The sequence below is a fragment of the Onychostruthus taczanowskii genome, unplaced genomic scaffold, assembly GCF_017590055.1.
Source record: "Onychostruthus taczanowskii isolate IOZ18803 unplaced genomic scaffold, ASM1759005v1 scaffold2, whole genome shotgun sequence".
In the NCBI taxonomy this organism is placed as follows: Eukaryota; Metazoa; Chordata; class Aves; order Passeriformes; family Passeridae; genus Onychostruthus; species Onychostruthus taczanowskii.
The window spans coordinates 26962620-26983854 of record NW_024499239.1 but is presented as its reverse complement, the minus strand read 5'-3'; positions in this window follow the sequence as shown (position 1 = coordinate 26983854).

Here is a 21235-nt window from a genome sequence, read left to right as displayed (position 1 = left end):
TTCCTGATGCTGCAGGGTGGTTCCTCTCTCCCAGCTCTGCACCAGGACTCATCTGTTGTGTTTGGTTCTTTTGTGCTTTCTGGTTTTCACCAGAGGACAGAGGTGTTAAAACTACTACAGACATTTGGGACTTGTGTCAGTTGCAAGTAATAAACACAGTGAGACTTTCTAAATCCATTCCTGTCACATTTACTTGTCTCATTTCAGCTTTCAAATGCTGCTACTTGTGTTTTTAATGCACTTTTCTGCGAGCCACTCCAAATTTCTGAACCCAACCACAACAGCTCAAGAGTTAGAGTCCAAAAAACCTATTTGGGATGTAGATTTTAAACAGCTTAAACCAGTGTGAAGATAAAAAAAATTAAAAAAAAAAACCCAAAAACTGAACTGCATGGAAACCACAATGCTGAGCCCCTGACAATGCTCTCAGAAATGATCCCTCACCACAATTCACTCTGGAAGGGGTTTCAGAAATGCTCAGCTCTGCTCTGTTCTCAATAGATTCTGAGGGAGTTTTCAGCACTGACTTCATCAAAGTAGAGTTCGGCCAGCATTGAGTACTTCTGAAAATTTCATCCCTCTTCTATCAATCCATCCGTTTTTAATTAAGAACAAAGAGGGCTATAGTTGGTGTTATGGATTAATGGTCTGAAAAATTTCAGTTACATTTACATAAGCCAAAGAAATTATAATAAAAGCAATAAATCTAATAGTACTGGTACATTTTGTTTTCTTTTTTATCCCCTTTTTTCCCTTTTTTAACATTAGTCTCCTTGAAAAGCAGACAAATAGATATTCTTAATTCCCTTTTTTAAAAAAGAATTGCTGTGTTCAGCACAGAGTCCATTTTGACTGCTAAGTTAAGAATCTGGGGTTAATTCTAACAAGATTTTAAATGCAAAAGAGCCTCTTTATTAGTGTGAGCCAACGTTCATAGCTAAGAAAGAAAAAGAATTAATTATCTGCAATAAATAGAAATAGTTTGAAAAGCAGAAAGGAAGAAGGCTAGAACACAAAAATATTTAACTTTATCAGCCCATACAGCAATATTTCCTTTCATCATCAATTTGGGATCCTCAGTTATAGAACAGAATGGTTTGAGTTGGAAGGGACCTTAAAAACCTTCTGGTTCCAACCCATGTCCCATGGGCAGGGATACCTTCCACTAATACAGGTTGTGCAAATACAATCCAAACTGGCTCATCCAACCACCACTTCCAAATTTTTTTCTGGAGCCTTTCTGATTCAGGCTGGGTTTTTTTGGTGAGCTGCCTTCTGAAAGCCAGGCTGCTGTTTGAAACTGCTCTTCTAAGGACCAGAGGGATGGAGTGTGTCTCCTATAAGGAAAGGCTGTGAGAACTGGGATTGTTCAGCCTGGGGAAGACTCCAGGGAGAGCTTCCAGCATCTTTAGTGCCTAAAGGTACAGGAGACCTGGAGAGGGACATTTGGAAAGGGTGTTATATGAAAGTGAGAACACTTTTAAACTGAAAGAAGAAGATTTAGATGGGATATTGGGAAGGAATTGTTCCCTGTGAGGGTGGGGAGGTATTGTATTTGCTGGGAAACTACCCCGATTAAGGTAGGAATGATGAATCTGACTCCATGTTCTCAGAAAGCTAATTTATTACTTTATAATACTATGTTGTATTAAAGAATATGATACTCTATAAAGAACACAGAAAGGATACTTACAGAAGGCTAAAAAGATAATAATGAAACTCGTGACTCTTTCCAGAGTCTGACACAGCCTGGCCCTGATTGGCCAAAGAGTGAAAACAACTCACAGCAGAATCCAGTGAAACAATCACCTGTGGGTAAACAATCTCCAAACACATTCCCCATGAGCACAGCACAGGAGAAGCAAATGAGATAAGAATTGTTTTCCTTTTCTCTGAGGCTTCTCAGCTTCCCAAGAGAAAAATCCTAGGTGAAGGGATTTTTTCGGAGAATGTAAATCCTACAGGGTGCACAGAGAATCTGTGGCTGCCCCTGGATCACTGGAAGTGCCCAAGGCCAGGTTGGACAGGGCTTGGAGCAACCTGTAATAGTGGAATGTGTTCATTTCAGGCAAAACCCACAAATCTTTGTTGTTCCCTGCAACACTGCCCCTGGGAATCAAACATTGTTTGCCACACTGTCCCTGACAGCACCCAACCCCCTGTGAGGACAGAGGTCAATCTACACCAGGATATCAAAAACAGAACCTTGGAAAATTGCAAAACAGGTCATAAAACTTATCCCTCATAAAAACACATCCACCACTTCTGGATGAAACATGCAGAGTCCTGAATCATGGAGGAGCCTGGTTCAAGCTGATTTTCCACCATGGCATTTACTTGCAGTACTCACATTTAGCCACTTGTCCATGACATGATGTATTGTCCTGTCATTACTTTTTTATGCCACATTCCAGCCACATTCTGAATGTCACACATTTTAATTAGCTACAAGCCCATTAAAATGATGCCTTTTCACTCCATGTGCCCTGGGAAGTCTGGGCTGTTTTAAAGGAGTGATTGAAGCTTGCAAACACAAGCCAGTGATATGACAAAATTAACAGGACTCATTGTTTGTAAAAAGCAAAACTAACAATCTGTGAATAATTATTTTTTCCCATTAAATGGTATGCTGGGATATCCTTCTGACAAGCCCCTCTCAGGAATTGTGTAAGTATTTTATGGTGTCACTCTTCCTAGGTAGTGTGACATTTTTTTAATAAGTCATCAAGTCACACCTCATGGTTTTCCTATTTAAAGATGAAATGAACCTCTGACACATCCAATAAATCATAGCTATCCATGCATACATCCATAGACTCACTTAACTTCAGGTTTTAATATGGTTTCTGTTTGGGGTTACAAAAACAGTGAATGCTATATTTCTCCATGTTTTCCCAGAGCTGGATTTTTTTACACTGACCTTGGAATAGGGGAAAGCTGGGATGAAGGGGGGAAAAAAAAAGAAACTGTGGGAAAGAAAGAAGCACTGTGGGCTGATTGCAGGGACAAATGGGACATAAGTGAAATTCTCAGGAGACAAAGAGATTGTAGAGAAGAAATACGCCAGATTTGTTCAGCTACCCTCTGTATTTAGAATCACAGAATGGTTTGGGTTGGAAGAGACCTTAAAGATTATTCAACAACAGGGACACCCTCCATTATCCCAAGTTTGCTCCAAGCTCCATCCAACCCAGCCTTGGACATTTCCAGGGATCCAGGGGCAGCCACAGCTTCCCGGGGCACCCTGGGCCAGGGCCTTACTATCCTCACAGGGAAGAATTTCTTCCTAATATCTAACCCAAATATATTTTCCTTGATGATAAATTCTCATTGAGTAGGGTAATGGATTTTTTCTTAAACAAGCAAACAAAAGAAGTCTATGCCTATAGATTTTCTCATACCATAAAATGAAAGATTCAAGATGAAAGTATTTAAGTTTGGGGGTTTGTTTGGAGTTTTTTAAGCAGACATTGTGAATTCCCTACAGCAAGGAAATGCTTTTCATTAAAAAAAAAAAAGTTTGGTTGGCAATGCAATTTTCCACCAGATTAATTTCTCTGGAAGTCCCTAATGTGATCTCAGGGGACAGAACTGCTGCCACCAATGTAACTCACAAAAGCAAGTAAAGGAGGGGGTACAGCAGAGGGAAAAGAGACCAGAATTCCAGGTAAGTGTTGAGGATTTGTCTGTGCCACAGATCCCAGTGGATATTGCTAACAGCAAAAAGCCTGTTAATCTCACAAAGGATGGCAAACAGACCTTTAACCTGAGGGACCAACACTGTTGGGGTTTTGTATTGGTGTGGAACTGAACTGAGGAGAGAGAACCATTTAATAATTTCCCTTTTTCCATTTTATTAATAAAGTTCTCTTTAGTTACTGCTGTCACTGAACCCCACTGTCACCTTTTGCCCTCTCCCTTTCAGACTGATCATCAGCACTGGATGTATGATCTTATCCAACCACTTAGCTCCACCAAAGTACGTTGTTAGTATTTCAAACACAAAGGGAAAATTGATTTCCCCCTTTAAAGAGCTGTATTTCTGTGTTGTGGTGATTAGGTGTGAATATTCCAATACTTTTCCCAGATAAAGAGAGTCTCCTGGGGGTGCTTCAAGGGAAGCATTGTACTATAATTATTATTAGATGAGTTCCTCCTCCTCAGTATGGAAGTGAGCAGTTTGCAGTGAGGCAGCCTGTTTACTAAAAGGTTGCTTGAAAATAAAATAAAATTACTTTTACAATAACTTGGATGTTTCCTCCATGGAAAAAAATGCAGAACTGGATAAGTGGAAGGGGGAGAATCTAATTTACCAACAGATAGCATCATATATGTTTTCCCCAAAATTACTCAGGATTTTAGACAACTCACTAAGTAGCTGCAGCATAAATAGAAAATAAAGGGGAGAGGAGCATAAGTATTACAAAACAATCACAGCAGGTCATGTTAACCAATTGCCCATTCATGGGCTTGTGATGTCAGCCCATGAATACAAACCAAAATGCAATTTCATCTTCTGCTTGAGGAGATTTCCCTGCTTTCCTGGAGGAGGTCCTGGTGTGGCTGCAATGTGGCATATTCCAAGGGAGAGGGAGCATTCCATGCCTCCTGTTGATGCACTTCCATCTGGCACTGCTAATTACACTTTCACCTGACATGAGGCTTGATTATTAATTGTCCTGGTTGCTAAAACTCATTCTTCTTCCCTGCCTTAATGAAATGAAGCAGAGATTTAGAGAGCCCAGCTCAGACTTGTCTCTACCTCCATGTCGGTATTCCCTGGAGCCTGGAGTATTTGCTTTACGTGGATGAGCTGCTTGTTTCAGAGACTGCAGCCTCAGGTCAGTTTTGTAGTGGTATTTTCTCCATCAAATCCTCTTAGCAGAGGGGTCACATTCTGGTTTAATAGTCCCTGAACCCAAGCACCTGGAGGGGCACTCACACACAAGAGGTGGGACTTCTGTCCCCACATAGCTACACCCAGAATGGACAAGCAAGTTGGAAAAGCAATAGCAGAAATAATTATGCCCCTTGTAGCCAATAACAAAAGGATTAAAGAATGTGGAGATGTGACTTTTCTACAACAAAGCAAAATTAGGGGTGAAATCTGTGCCTCCTCTACCCAGTGTCAGTGTTTTGGCAGCTGGGACAATGAAACATCTCTTTTCTCTAGTTATGGTCCTTTATTTCTTGTTTATTTTTCTCCCTGCTACTCTGAATTTAAAATATTTAAAATTTTTGTTCAGCAAGACTTATATTTTTATTCACTTGGCATGAAGTGAACAGGTTCTTGTGGTCTCATTTATTTCAGTTTTCACCAAACTGATTATTTTCTCTCCCACATTACTGCCATTCCTCTGTCCACTCCGGCACCTGACTCTCAGTTCCCTTTGCATTCAGTCCAATCTACTCAGAAGCAGTTCAGTCTCAAACCAGAAAGTGACCTCTTGTGAAAGTCCAGCCACAATTTACAGAAAAACAATAATCCTTGCCTTGGATGCAGTATCAGAGCAGCATGGAAACCTCACTTGGGATACCACACATCCAGTGGAGAGCATGGACCAGTCTCCACAAGACATTCAGGTTGTGATTTCACCTGGCTATGCCTGGCAAGATAAGAGATACATTGGCACCAGATCCTCCAGGAGAGGAAAGGCTTGTTTTGGGTTTGTTCCACAGTTATTTCTGGCTTGCCCACTGAATGAACAAGATGGCACTAAATAGCTGATATTCCACAAATATGTCCTGGAGGAGATGTGGCTGCCAGTGCCTGTCACACAGACAGACACAGTCTCACACAGCGTGTGAATGTACAAGGAGCCCAAACTTCAGCTGACTGAAGTGCTAACAATCATCACATATATGAGCCCAGCCCCTCATTATTATCCTGCTTTAGAATCCACACAATCCAGAGGGTTTTGTGCAGAATGTGGATTGTCAGTGTTTCCTGTTCTTTGGGGTTTTCTCCCTTTCTCAGGGGCACTGGTGTCACCTGCTCAGGACCAGTCTGTGGGCACAGCCCAGGCTGAGCTGAGCCCTTTTAGGGAGCTCTAAAAGTTTCATTTTGGCAGTGGTGTCACTGCTCTTTGAGGTGACATGGTGGTGGCAGAGGACAACTGTGATGATGGGAGCTCTGTGCACATTGTGCCACTGAAGTCAAGGCACACCCAAGTCCTGTCCCTGTAGACTCCAGAGTTGGAGGCAGATGTCCTGGCTTTGTGTCCCTGAGGACTTCACCCTTCTGTGCAGCTGCAGGGAGTTTGGTCAGAATCCCTCTCACCAGCTTGGGGATGTCTTTTCCTATTTACCAAGACATGTGTGAACTCTTGACTGGGTAAAATTCAACTCAAGCAAGGAAATATTTCCTTCTGTTGAAAGCAGGAGGAATTTTGCCTTTCATTTAAATGCAACTTCAGACTAAAATCCAGCTCCAATTTAGAGGGAAATGAAGAAGTGGATGTCCTTCAAGGTTCAAGGACACTACATCTATTTACCAAGACATGTGTAAACTCTTGACTGGGTAAAATTCAACTCAAGCAAGGAAATTTTCCTTCTGTTGAAAGCAGGAGGAATTTTGCCTTTCATTTAAATGCAACTTCAGACTAAAATCCAGCTTAATTTAGAGGGAAATGAAGAAGTGGACGTCCTTCAAGGTTCAAGGACACTACACTGAAGTACAGATTAACTTTTAACTGTGGGGAAAGGATAATTTTGATGGCATGGTGAACTTCTTTCTGCCCTCTTGCATCGCCAATATAGAGCCTTTTCAGCTGAACAATTATGGCAAAGGATATCTGGCTTTTTAAACACGTCATATGCCACATGCCTTTGGAAAGTGACTGGGACAGACGGAAATCTGCAGAGGGACAGGGAGTCGTTCCTCTGGGACTAAGAATCATAAAAACATAGAAATATTCTCAGTTGTAAAGAACCCATCAGGATCATCAAGTCCAACTCCTGGCCCTGTACAGGACACCCTAAGAATCCCACCCTGTGCCAGAAAGCATTGTCCAAACACTTCTTGAGCTGTGACTGGCTTGATGCTGCAACCATTGCCCAGCAAAGCTGTTCCAGGCTTAATTGGTCTCAATCTTCATTGGTCTTGGTCTTAATTGGTCTCAGCCTCCTCTCAAGGAGGCTTCAGGACTGAAGGATAGGGTAGGCACAAGAAGACACAGGCAGAGAGCTTAGCAAGGACCTGGAAAACTACAGGTCAAGACTGGGAGACTGCTGGAGAGAGCAAAGCAGCCATTTAGGACTTGTTGAAACCCAGAAACCACTGAGCTGATTGAAATCAAAAGGAGAAGCAAGGAGACAGTGTCTTCTCTTTCTTCCTCTGCTTTACCAAATTGCTTTGAGTTGTCCTAATTAAAAAAATGTAATTGTTCTAGTCCATGTAAAACCCAGATTTTTGAATCCAAAGGGTACTGTGGTCTTCAAGGGAATATTACTGAATTATCCAGGCACATCCTTGGGAAAGCTGTGCTTGATTTGTGGTCCTATCACAGTAATGAACAAAACCCCACATTTTCCAAACTGAATCAGTTCTGTGGCCACCAGTAGGACTCATCCTCATTAATCCTTGCTCCAGGCAAGACTTCTTCTCTCTAAGCCTCTCTTACAAGAGATTTCACAGCTGGATTTTGAGGAACACCAGACAAACAGTGACAGGTAGTCACCATGTCACCCTTCCATAAACTGCAGGACAGAGTGGATGGTTGCTCCTGTCAGCTGCAGTCTGGGACAGGAAAATGTTCCCCCAAAGGTTCACCTTTCCCTGGAAACACAAGGAACCACTGCATCCATGGTCAAAATGTGCCACAACAGGTCACAGTAACATTGGCTCAGGGGCCTCAAAGTTGAATAAGGATTGGAGTTTCCCTCAGTGGAGAAAGGCTGAGAGAGTTGAGACTGATTTGATTTGATTTATCTTTGTGAGGGATCTTTTCAAGGTGTATAAATACCTGATGGTTAAGTGAAGGAGATGGACCAGGTGGGGTCTAGTAACAGGACAAAAGACAGTGGTTGTAAATGGAAATACAACAAACTAAATACAAGGTAAAAACATTTTTCCTGTCAGGGTGATTGAACTGTGGACTTTTCATCCTTAGAGATTTTCAAACCCAGCTTACCTTGATGCTTGCCTGGAGACCTTGCTGTAGCTGTTGTTTCTGAGGTCATGGGTTTTGGAGCAGACAATCTCCAGAGGTCCCTTCTCAGCCCAGATGTTCTGTGCCTTTGTGACACTGTGCTCAGCCCCTCCATGTACCACCTACTCTATTTGCTTTGGAGCAGACAATCTCCAGAGGTCCCTTCTCAGCCCAGATGTTCTGTGCCTTTGTGACACTGTGCTCAGCCCCTACTCTATTTGCAGGGCACCCCATGGCAGGGAGGAATGATGAATCTGACTCCATGTTCTCAGAAAGCTAATTTATTACTTTATAGTACTATATTATATTAAAGGATACTATAATATGCAATACTAAAGAGCACAGAAAGGATCCTTACAGAAGGCTAAAAAGATAATAATGAAAACTCATGATTCTCTCCAGAGTCTGACACAGCTTGGCCCTGATTGGCCAAAGAGGGAAAACAACTCACAGCAGAATGCAGTGAAACAATCACCTGTGGGTAAACAATCTCCAAACATATTCCCCATGAGCACAACATAGGAGAAGCAAATGAGATAAGAATTGTTTTCCTTTTCTCTGAGGCTTCTCAGCTTCCCAGGAGAAAAATCCTGGGCGAAGGGAGTTTTCTCCAGAGAATGTGAATGTCACAACCACCCCCAAAGACACCAGCTGCATTTTGCTAATTACTTTAGCTCCCATCTTCCCCTTCCCCCTCCCTCCCCCCCCCAAAAAAAAAAAAAAAAACCGAAAAAAAAAAAAAAACCTCAAAACAAAGACAGGGGCTGTGACCTTCTAAGTAATTAAAATTACTTCCTTAATGGAAGCACTTAAGATAGTAAACCAGGAAACCTTGACCTCTCCACTGATAAAGATATTATGGATCTAAAGACCAATCTTTTCTGTCTGATTTTCTACCCTCCCCCACCCCTTCTGCTTTTGGAAGAAGATGAATCTTTCCATCTGTGAATTACCCAATATGCATTATTCATGGAGCACTTTTATCAGCCCTATTAGCTGCACATGAATCCAGGTAAATGTCAAGTCATCTTTGTTAGTCCTTCATTCAGGCTCTTGGAACTGATACTGCCCTGAGTGGAAATGCATTTGACCTCCCAGAGTATTCACTTTGCCAGAGTCACATTTTGATGAGAAGGTCTGAGTGGTTCTCTGTGGCACAATCTGGACTCTTACCTTTCTGAATAATTGGTAGCAGGAGGTGGCCTTGCTGTTTGCATGTTTCCTTCTGGATCCATATTTAAAATGGAAGATAAAAATGACCTTTTTAGCTCATCTGATGTCCATTTGTGTAATGCCTTGCCTGCTGCAGGTGCTCTGCTCTCTCAGAACTTTAAGAATTGCATGCTTTGCATTTCTTCTCTGCACTAGGAGATGATTTACTGTCTCACATCCTGAAGATTTTTCCCAGGAAGCACATAGGCAGGGAAACTACCTTTTCACTCTAACCCTCAGACAAATTCTATGACTTTAACATGTTCAGTGTAGTGGGTTTAAAACATGCCACTTGCTGTCACCTGACACAACAGCTTTACTTCCACAAAGACATGACTTCTTTGGAAAGGGACTCCAGCCAAAAAAAAAAAGAGAGAATTCAGGGACATTAGTGGGAATTTTCTCATATCTGTGCTAATCTTCAAGCCAATAATCCCACAATTCCAATGATTTTATATTTTGTAGCTTGTTTAGTCACAAATACTTTCCCTCCATCCCCGTGGATATTGAATTTCTGCCTGGATGCTGACACAGTTTCCAGAGGTGGGCTGGAACATCCTAGTGGTGAGGACACTGGCTGCATATATGGGACAATGGAGACTGGGTGGCATCAGGTTGGGGCCATGGGATAGGGAATGTGTGAGTGCTCCATTCAGCACAGGGCTGGGCTGTAGAACTAATTTTCATGATCATAATTTATGATCTAGGAACCTGTTTTCCATCGTCTGCTCTGCCTCATGCCTTGCAATGGAGCCTGATGTGGAAATATCCATATTTATGCCATGTTAACTCAAAGTAGCCCACTTTGAGAAGTCCACACCATCTTTCACCCTGCCCAGTCACAAGTTGTGTCTCTATATTGGTTTGCAGTGTCTGTGGAGTCAACAAAACTCACCTGATGGTCCCTCTCACAGTCTCTGTGCTTGGTATGCTCACACCTGATGCCTCAGGTTTTGGCTTTTCTATTTTTCAGATTCTGTGCTGCTTTAGTGTGCAGTTCTGAGCTTCATGTGAGGGGTGGTGAGCTCTCTGCACAGAGCAGGGAGACAAAACAATTCCTGCTCCAGCTGGGCACCAAGGACAAATGATCCAAATCTCAGCCCAAGAGCACAAACCCCGTGGCCGGAAGAGAGAAAAACAAGCAGGATGGGACTGCATGGGCTAAAGCTGGAGTTGGACAATGAACTGCAATGTGCACATGGAGCAGAACTGATCACAGTGAGAGACCCCATGACCAGTTGTCCATTTTGTGACCATTTTGGTTCATCTTGGGTGCAGCCCTGCCCGGGCTCTTGTGCTGCGCAAGGTGCATCCATTGAGGCCTTCTAATAAATCCCTACTTTATTCTTTATCTCTGTCCAGTCCCTGTTCTAGGTCAGCCTTCCCAAGACATGACATCTTTCTGCTCCAGACTGGCCATTAATACTTTACCCAGGGCTATGGGGAGTCTGTGGTGGAGCAGAAACACAAATGTTGGGCAGTGCCCAAATCCTTAATCCAACCTTCCCATGTGTACTGCCGTTGTCTTGCAGACTTGCACTACACTGAATATAAAGGAGTGAAAAGTGACAGAAAAATTGCCTTCTACTTCCAGGATTTCCTGGTTTCTCTCTGTGCATCTCCCTTGTTGATCCCACATGTAAAGCATAGAACAAATGGAGGCTGATGCCAGCTGGAGGATGGCTGCAGTACAGACGTGAATTGATGATCCCCTTGGTGTTCTTCTCTTTCATAATCCTTTCCTAATCTTCTGGCAAGGAAGGCAGGACCATGTCAGAGCTCCAGCTGCCCATCTCAGATGGATGCACAGACAAAAGTTTGCACATACCTCACTCTGCTTCTGCCAGCTCCACAACAATCACAAAATTTACCATTTGAAATAAGAGTGGTGGAAGCACAACCCTTGGAGAATGTGGCAGTGAGAAAAACTTGCAGATATACAGTGGGCAGCAAAAGTGTCTGAAGTGAGTTTGAATTGTTCCTAGCAAAGAGGTTATGAAGCAGGCAAGCAATCCAAGTATGATAAATTAAATCTACTCATTTCACATTCTTTTCAGCTGGCATTTAAAACTCACCATCTCAGCTTCCTGGCTGCAGGAATCTGGGTTAGCTTCTCTGTAAAGTAGCATGGCTTTCTCAGGATGAAACAAAGACTTTTTTAAAAATCCATATCCCCTGTACAGCAGAGAGCCTCTCCACATGTTTAAATAAGCATTTAAAAAGTTGTTGTGAAGTACCCAGCCTGAGTGAGCGCAGGACATAATGGGCCAACCCTCATTTACATCAGTGCAGAGATAAACTAAACCCTTGGAGCAGAGTGGCTGGAAAATGAAGAAAAGGACATGGGGGAATCAACATGCATCAGCTGTGCCTGTGCCAGCAGTGCTGTAGCCCCAGGACCAGGGCAGTGCCCATCCCCTGTGCTGGGCACTGCTGAGGTCATACTTGGAGTGCTTTGTCCAGTTTTGGGCCCCTCAGGACAAGAAGGAAATTGAGGGACTGGAGCACATCCAGAGAAGGGAACAGAGATGGAGAAGGGTCTGGAGCACCAGGAGCAGCTGAGGGAGCTGGGTTTGTTTAGCCTGGGGAACAGGAAGCTCAGGGGAGACTTTACCACTCTCTAGTCCCTGAAATAAGGCTGTAGCCAGGTGAGTATCAGCCTCTTCTCCAGGCAGCCAGTGAGAGGACAAGAAGAAAAGTCCTCAGTCTGTACCAGGAGAGGTTCAGGTTGAACAACAGATTAAATTTTTTCACTGGCAGGGTAGTCAGGGAACGGGCTGGTCAGGGAAGTGATGGAGAGCATCCCTGGACATGCTCAAGGAATGGCTGGGCATTCTCTCAGTGCTCTGGTCTGGGTGGCAGGGTGGTGTCCTGTCAAAAGCTGGACTCAGTGGTCATGGAGGTCCTTTCCAAAGGTGGTGATTCTCAAGAGATTCACAGGAAAAAGTTGAGGAGAGCTAAATGTGAAAACACCAGCTCTCATTTAGCACAGCTCTAAGCCACCAGCTCACAGAGTGAACGAGCCCTCTGAGGAAGCAGGATGACATGCACGCCTGCTCCCAAGCTCTTCCCAGGCATCCAGAGCTGATTGCTGTCTGAAAAGGGATGCTAGGCAGGGAGGACTCTCCATCTGATGCAGCACAGTCATTCTCACAGCCTCCTTGTTGCTGACTCTCCACGTGTGGTGACACGAGGCTTGACTCCATTTCAGAAGGCTGATTTATTATGTTAAATATTATATTCAAATACTACATTAAAACTATACTAAAAGAACAGAGAGATCAGAAGGCTACAACAAGAATCAAATAGAATAGAATAACAAAAATCCTGTGACTCCTCACAGCCTTGGCACAGGTGGCTGTGATTGGTCATCAATGGAAAACAATCCACATGGACCAATCACAGATGCACCTGTTGCATTCCACAGCAGCAGATAGTAATTGTTTACATTTCTCTCCTGAGGCTCCTCAGCTTCTCAGGAGGGGAAAAATCCCAGCAAAGGGTTTTTCATAATATCATGGCTACACCTCCTGCTACTGGCAAACTGGGCAGAAATGGCCAAAGAGCTGGAAAACCTCAATGGCAAGTTTGAGCCTGAGCAGTTGTAGGAAAAAGTGCCAAGAGCACAACCTTGTGATCCTGCTGCTTTGCCAAGCACGTCACAAACATGGCACAGCCCTGAGCTGGGGCAGCTGGTGTGAAGATTGGTGTTGTGCTGGAAGGTGTCCCTGCCCACTGCTGGGGGTTGGAATTAAATGATGTGTAAGGTCCATTTCAACCCAAACCATTCTGTGATTGTGTGTTACATGCATGGTGGAAACAGAAAATATTATTGAAGCTCTCTCTTGGAGAGTCTGGAAGTTCTCTGGTGAGAGCTAAAACTACCTTCTTTCAGGAAAGAGGATTTGAGGTAGATTTTCTTGCAAGCTTTGACAACTATGTGAACCCCCAGATTAAAACAAAACAAAACAAAACAAAAACCAAAAAAAAAGCCCAAACAAATAAACAAAAAAACCCACAACAACAACATCATAAAAAACCCTAGCAAAAAAAACCCCAAAAAACAAAAAAAAAAACAAAAAAAAACAAAAAAACCCAAAAAACAAACCACAACAACAACAAAATAACCAAACAACAACAAAAAATCCCCAAAACCCAGCACTGGAGTCTCTGTCCTTTTTCCACTTAGAAGGAACATGAACATTTCTCCTGGCTTTCCACTTCTCTCCTGGTTTTGCCTTCCTTTTGCTAGTTAAAAAATGTTTACATTAAGCACTTTATGATTGAAGCTTTCCTCTTCCTAAAAACACATGGACCAATAAGAAGGTATTGTAAGCCCCCTCTTGCCTTCAATGGCACACCAGGAACGTCAGTGCTAAAATGGTTTGTGTTTTGGTGCCAGGAGTTTCAATTTCAAACTACAGACAGCCCTGTTTTATTATCCATGCTTTATGGATGAGGAAATGAGAATTCTGATAACCAAAAACCATGCAGGGAGGGGAGAAGGCAAGAAACCAAATCTCCTTTCCAAGAAAAATAAAAGACCCCCCAGAATGAAGCAACTGAATGTGGCTGGTAGGATACACAGACCACAACCCAAAGATACACACATGCAATTTTTCAGCTCTGTCAGGATCTAGATAAGCCTATCTGGTAACAGCAGCAGCTGATCCAATGACATGTGCAAAACTCAAATCCACCAAATATGAGATTACCTTTTACATTCAGAAAACATCTTTCCCTGAGGATAGCATAACATTTTGGAAACTATTAAATATTAACTTGATATTAAACTAGCCCACTGCATGTGTGATGTGTAACGGGGAAGTAACTATATTTTTTATGAGACACCTAAAAGCAAGGATGGAGTGATCCGTGACAGTGGATTATGCTTCCTATACTGTAAATGCTGAAAACTATCAAATGTGGTTATATTCTGTGTGTCAGCAAATACCTGGGGTGACAAAATATGGACAAACCGAAGTGAAAAGTTGCAGAGAAATAGTGAAGAAATTGGGAAAAGACTGGAATGTGTCCCACCTCTGACCTTACACCCCATGGTATTCTGGGCAGATTGCTCAGTCTCTCCATGCCCGTTTTCCATCCCTGAAACAGGAATATAAGTCTTTATTTTCGTTGCCTGCCTTACCTATTCATGCTACAATTCCCCAGGAAGGGAAGTGGTTGTTATTTTGAGTTTGCAAGCAGACAGGGTGGAAAAGCCCCGGGCCTCAAATGCTACACTGGTGTGAGCAATAATGAGACTCAGACAGTTCTTTGCTTCTCAGTGCACAGCACTGGCCGCAACACAGGAAATAATGTCCTTTTTCTACCTCTGACAGGTGGGAAAGTCTCCCTTCTTTCCCATAGGATTTCATCAGTAATCAGGATGGAAAGCTTTCCCGATGGAAGGCTTGTGTGCCTGGCAGAAAGACATGATTATATCCAATCCTGGAGGCAAACCATCAATACCTGCTGGATGAGCCTGTGTCCCTTGGGTGTGGGCAGCTCCAGGAGCTCATACACAGGTCAGCCCATGGAGCAGCCAGGGGATTATCCCAGGACAGCAAATTGAGGGAAAGGGAATGCTTGTTGCAGGCTGGTGTTTCTCAGAGATAACGAAAGCTCGCTGCCTCCAGTTTGGGAGGGTTGCAACCTGCTCCAGAGAGAGGGAAAAGTCCATCTTTTAGCCTGTCAGCAGCATGGAGACAGATGGTCTTTTATGCACTAATCTTATTCTACACCCCTAGAAAATCAAGGGATTTTGTCAGTGGGAAACTACACGGCCAAACTCGCTTAGAAGGACATATTGCTAAACGATTTGGGTCATTATGGATTAGGCAAGATTCCCACTTCTCTGGGAAACGAAACATCCCTTTAAAAAAGAGCTGTGTCAGTCACAATCCTCTTTGATATGCTCTGTCCTGCCTGGGCACCTCACAAGGTTCTGTGTACAGAGAGCCTGATCCTCCTCTCTCCCCCATCAGTGACCAGCAGGATAACGTTGTAATTGGGAAGACACATTGGAATCAGGCTCAGGGGTCTCTGATGGGATTGTTCTTTAGGAGCAAATACTACACAAGGGATGCGTATTATACAAAAACTTGGCCAGCAGCCTCTAATTTCCCCTTTTTTCTTCTGTCCCCTCTTCCCTGCTGGGCTCTAAAAGTCATTGGAAGTCAAGTCTCCAGAGGTGAAAAGCTAAAGCACAAGAGTGCGTTGGCCAGCTTGTCTTATTTTCTTCTCCCAGGTGCTCCCTCTTGTAAGAGTTTCATTCATTCCACTCGAAATCCCATTGTTGTTAATCCCCTTCATAAAGGGAAAGGAAATTAGAGTTGAGCAAATAATTTCATGGTGACATTATCCAGTGAATTCACTGTACTTCACAGCCACCTTTTCTGAAATTTGATGATAGAATCATAGAATTGTTAGGGTTGGGAGAGACCTTAAACCCGATTTAGTTCCAGCAGGGACACTTTGCACTACACCAGGTTAATCTCAGACCCATCCAGCCCAAATTTGCCACAGCTTCTTTGGGCAGTGTCAGGTGTCATACACTGGCCAGGAATATTAAAATGTAATCTCATTTGTGTATTTATCACTGGCTATAAAAGTTGCAGGGTCTTGATTCACATCTGGATGATCATGGCCAGCCAAACAATCAATTTCTACCATCCACTGTCACAGGTCACTTAGGAATTCACTTAATTCATCCTTTTTGATCTGTGTATTTTCCACACCTTCAAGAATTTAAACCAGAGGGTTTTCTGGAGTAATCTAATTTAAGTTTTCCAAATTTCACCTGGTTTTTCCTGAGTAAATTCAGTAATTTTTGTTGAATGAAATGGATGTGGCTCCTAGGAGTGTAATGAAGCAAGGATGAAGGAAGTCATTCTGTGAGCAGAGGAGGTAAAAGCCCAGCTTTGTTACAGGTTTGTGCCTTCACAGCATCAATTCCAGCTCTCCCTCTGAGACTCTCACTGTCCTGCTGGGTGAGAAACAAGGTGTGTTATCCCTGTTTCAGAGAGGTGCCTGCCAGCCAGTGGGCCAGTGCCTGTGAGGCTGGCCAGCTGCCACCAGATAAATTGTCCAATGTCAGTTCTTCCTGGCTTTTCACTTCAGAGAGTGCTAATTCCCTTCACCACCCTGAGGATATTGAATTCTCTCTGAATCTCCTACCTCCTCCCCTTCAAATCACTTTTGGGATTGACTGAGTTGCAAAAGTCAGGAGAGGATGGAGGGAGGAGCAGGAGCAGATCTGGGTTTTTAGACAGAATATCACGTAGCTGTGTCTTGTTGTGAAGCTATTAATGAATGCAAACATGACTGAAGGAGTCATTCCCTTTCTTCCAGCTAATGGGAGAATGTTTATCTTTATTCATTAAGCTTTAGAGAGGGAAAAAACCACACAGAGAAATAAAGACCATCTCTATTAAATTCATTTCTATTCTCAAGCAAGGGCTTTGGGACTGATCCTTAGCCAGAGTCAGTTCCTGGCACTTCCTGTATTACATTTATATTTATGTCTCCATACAATAAACAAAGAGGGAATCCTTGCTGAACTACACATCAAAAAGCCCATAAGTATATATTTAAAATCTTTTTTATTTCTTTCTAGGTAAGTGTTTGGGAATTCTGATTGTCCTAGTTTTTAGCCTTAGGTGTATAGTTTTGTGTATTTTTGAGAGCTCTACACTGGCACCAGCTGTTGGAACCCTGGATGCTGAGAATTTTAAACTTTCTGTGCTGAAAGACACAGACCCACAAGAGAACCCTACATTTGACCTGAGGCTATAGAGAAGACGTCCAAAATTGATTAAAAGCACAGGGATTATGGGTGTGTAGCTGTTTAGAAGTGTGTAATATCACAGGGTGGAAAAGTTAAAGTTTGGGGATTTAGAATATAGAAAAAAATATTAACAAAGACGGAGGTTTTAGGGCAGAGGCAGGTTGCTCTTCTTTACCTTCTTCTTCCTTCTTCTTCTGGGTGACAGGGTGGAGTTCTGTCAAAAGTTGGACTCAATAATCATGGAGGTACTTTCTAAAGATGGTGATTCTCAAGAGATTAATAAGAAAAAGTTGAGTTGGGTTTGGGTGATGTTTTGTGATTGGGCAGAAAATTCTGCATTGCGGGCTTCAATGGATCAGTTATTGGGTTAAAAGGGGAAATAATCTAGGTGTCATTTCTTAATTGGATAGTTTAGTCTTAAAAGGCCTTGTAACTAGATGGTTGGCCATTTTGGGCCTTCTAATGAAAGGCTGCAGAACTCATGGTTGTGAGGCTGTTTCACTGATAAGAAATAATAAACACCTGAGTCCAAACATGAACTGCTGTTCCAAGTGCCTTCAATCCCAACCTCAAGAACCCACAACCAGCCACCCCACACTTTCAGTGCTTCTTACAAACCCTCCTATAAGAATTCAGTATTTGCTGTGAATTCATTCCTGGTTTGCCTTCCCCTGTGAAACACGGGGGTTTTTTTCCCACATTTTGTTTCCACAAGCCCTGCAATAGCCTTGTAAGAAGCACTTGCACTTCACTGAGATGGAGGAAAAAGCTGTGATTATCAAATAATTTACAGAAAGTAATCAGGTAGAGACAAAGCTATTTTACTGGCAGGCCAAATTCAAAATCATGGCAAGCCTTGCAGAACAGGTAGGAAGAAAGTTGGAAGGAGACAAAAAAGTGAGTCCTTATGGAAGGGTAGAAAACCAGCTCCAACATCTCCATAAAGTGCTCTTTCTAGAAAGGGGAATTTTGGTGTTGTCTGACAGTATTGCCCAATGCCTACATGGGAAATGGGGTGTGAATTGGAGGCAATCTCTCCTCTGAAATGGAGGCACTGAATTTGGGGTTGTCAGGAGTTGTTCTGTGATCCAACACACTCAATAGGGCAGCACCATTAAGGTCACAGAAAATTAGAAACTCCAAAATTGGAAGGGAACCACCAGGATCACTGGTCCAGCACCTGGCCCTGCACAGACACCCCAACAATCCCAGCCTGGGCATCCCTGGGAGTGTTGTCCAAACTCTCCTGGAGCTCTGGCAGCCTCAGGGCTGTGCCCATTCCCTGGGGAGCCTGGGCAGTGCCAGCACCCTCTGTGGAAGAACCTTTCCCTGATATCCAACATAAATCCCTCTGACCCAGCTCCAGCTGTTCCCTGGGCTCCAGAGAGAAGCCTGTTGGTGGGAGAGAAAGCAAACAGACATTTTCTCAGCTGTGTTTGTGGTACCTCTTTCTTAGAATGCTTCAAGAAGAGCTGAACTCTAACCAGCACTGATTCTAACAGAGGACACGTGTTTTACAACATCCCTTTCTCTGAGGAACAATGGCTTGCAGAGGTAAAGAACTTTTCCTCTGCATTAGGTTGCTGCACTGATGGAACTCTGTTCCCTGCATCTGTGCTGCATAAAGCATAAACCCACATCACAGATTTGTGCTGCAGCAGTGAGAAAGTGATTCCATTCCAGTGTCTGGGTAACCCCAAGAAAGGAGGCTTCTACTGCAACAGACATGCAGGAGTAGCTGCATTTTTCTTGAAAAGCCAATTTTGATCTCTGAAGGACCAAAAGCAACTCAAAGTCAAACCTGAAAAGATGAACTGCAGCTGTAGCAGTCCAAGCAGTGACAACCCCAAGATTATTTCAATAAAAAGGCAGGAAATTCTTTCAGGATATGATGGTCTGTAAGCACAGCAGCATGTTGCTGCATAGATCAATTCACAGGCACTTACCAAGAGAAATTTTTTTTTGTTAATATTTGTTTAAAACAAGCCAACTATGCAAGATGTGATTTATATAACATGCCACCTGTCCAAATTATTGGTTTAATTTTTAAAGGAGTGAGAATACATACTTTAGTTCTCAAACTAGTCTTTTGTCCCAGAGGAGGTTTGGTTTTGGGTTGGTTTTTTTTTCCTTTTTTATAAAAGAGGAAATCACATGTTTTAAAATATAAGCTTATTTTCCAAAGGGATCAAAGAGACAATCCCTAAATGGAGCATTATGGGTCACACATTTAGTTAGTTTTAAGGATTTGGTTCCTGCTGATACTGATATTTTACTTCTTATAGTAGTTTAGCAGTGTCAATAAAAGAAGGAAAAAAATCTCATCAATGGACCAAATATTGCTCTTCTGACCCGGAGCAATCCCTGGAATCTGGGTCCTCCTCCAGGTTTTGGAAAAGCAATTAATTATTGCAGGTGCTTCAGGTGCTCAGCTAGAGACACCTTGAAGAAGGCTGAATTTCAGGACATGCTATGCTCTGAATATAATTAGTGACTTTCAGGAACCTTGGCTTTCCTTGTGCTCTTTGACGAGGAAAGAATTTTAAATTCCTGTGGATGGATTTATTTTATCAGTGGTTTTTGGTTTTATTTCTTTGCTGGACTGCTGTTGTTTGGGGTGGGTTTTTATGGGGACCAGGACTGAAATGTCATTCCTAAAAGACTGCATTATATGCTTTGTTTTAAGCATTTATTCTACTGAAGAGTAATATTTACAACATCCAAACATAGAACATTTTGGTTACAATGAAAGCTGAAATGTCACTGATCACTTGAAAGGGGTTTGGGTGTATTCCCTTTCCCTTTAAACCATTCATTTTACAGTCAAAACCAAACTATCTCTCGCACATCTGTGATGTGTTCCAGCAGGCTAGATCCATACAATTCACATTTTGACATCAGAATTATATTTCTCCCTTAGAATTAACTACTCAATCACCAAATAATGCAGTGCAACACAATATATCTGACATTTTTAATACATATGCCTTTTATTTCAGATAAGCCTAATTGCACTCTGCTCTACCTTTTCAAGACACACAGCATGATTTTACTTTCCTAAGCACAGTGCTCTGGAAGAAACCTGACCTGAGATCTGTAAAATCTTGCCAGAATTTCAAAAGGCCCACAACTGCCTGCATTCACCCCTGATACTAAGCTTACTTTTTTGTACCATTTCAAAAATTTCAGCAGAAAAAAAAATAAATAGAAATCCACTTGGGAATTTATATGAAAAAACCATGGATTTGTTAGTCTAAAATGAACTTTTCAGACAGATTTCTATGCCCTTCTGCACAGGTAGACGAAGCCAATTGGTGTTTCCTTGTTGACTGTTGAAGTCACTCCCTCCTAGAAGGCACCAGTCTGGCCAGGCACGATTTGGTGATGCCCTCCTGACTGTCTCAAATCACTTTTTTGTCTTGCACATGCCCTAACACTGCATCCATGAGGATCTGCTCCGTGATTTTCCCAGCACGGGTGGAACTCACTGGTCTGTAGTTCCCTGAGTCTTCCTTTCCACCTTTTAAAATAATTTGAATGTCACCTCTGGTAGCTGCTTTTGACACTTTAGCCCTTGGTACACAGATTAGAGATGAGAAAAGAGCCCTCAGCCCTGCCTTGAAAGCCTCTGAGTCCTTTTCAGGTTATCTCAGGATTAACAACGACCCATATTCAGAAATCCATGATCCATGCCTCGAGAATCAACGCTGAACTCTGCAAAAATGAATAAACTCCTGCTCTGAAAACCAGCAAAGGAAGTGTCTCTTCTTTTACAAGTATCTCCCTGACTTTTGGATTGTGGGATGGTCTTTTTAGGAAAATTAATCCACAAACATCAGAGGTGTATGTCCAAAAAGGAGACAGAGGAGTCCTTTTACTTTATTTGAATAAAGGGAGAGGCCATGGGGCATTCCCTGGGATCTCTACAAGTTTTGGAGGACGCAGCCTCCTTTTTATCCCAATTTCCTGGCTGCATTTCCCTTCTTTCTTCCCCATTGGCTGAGGTACTTGAGAGGTACAGACTTCCTGATACCAAAGACTTCCCTCTAATATATAACCCTCCCTTTTAATTTTTTATTCTTAC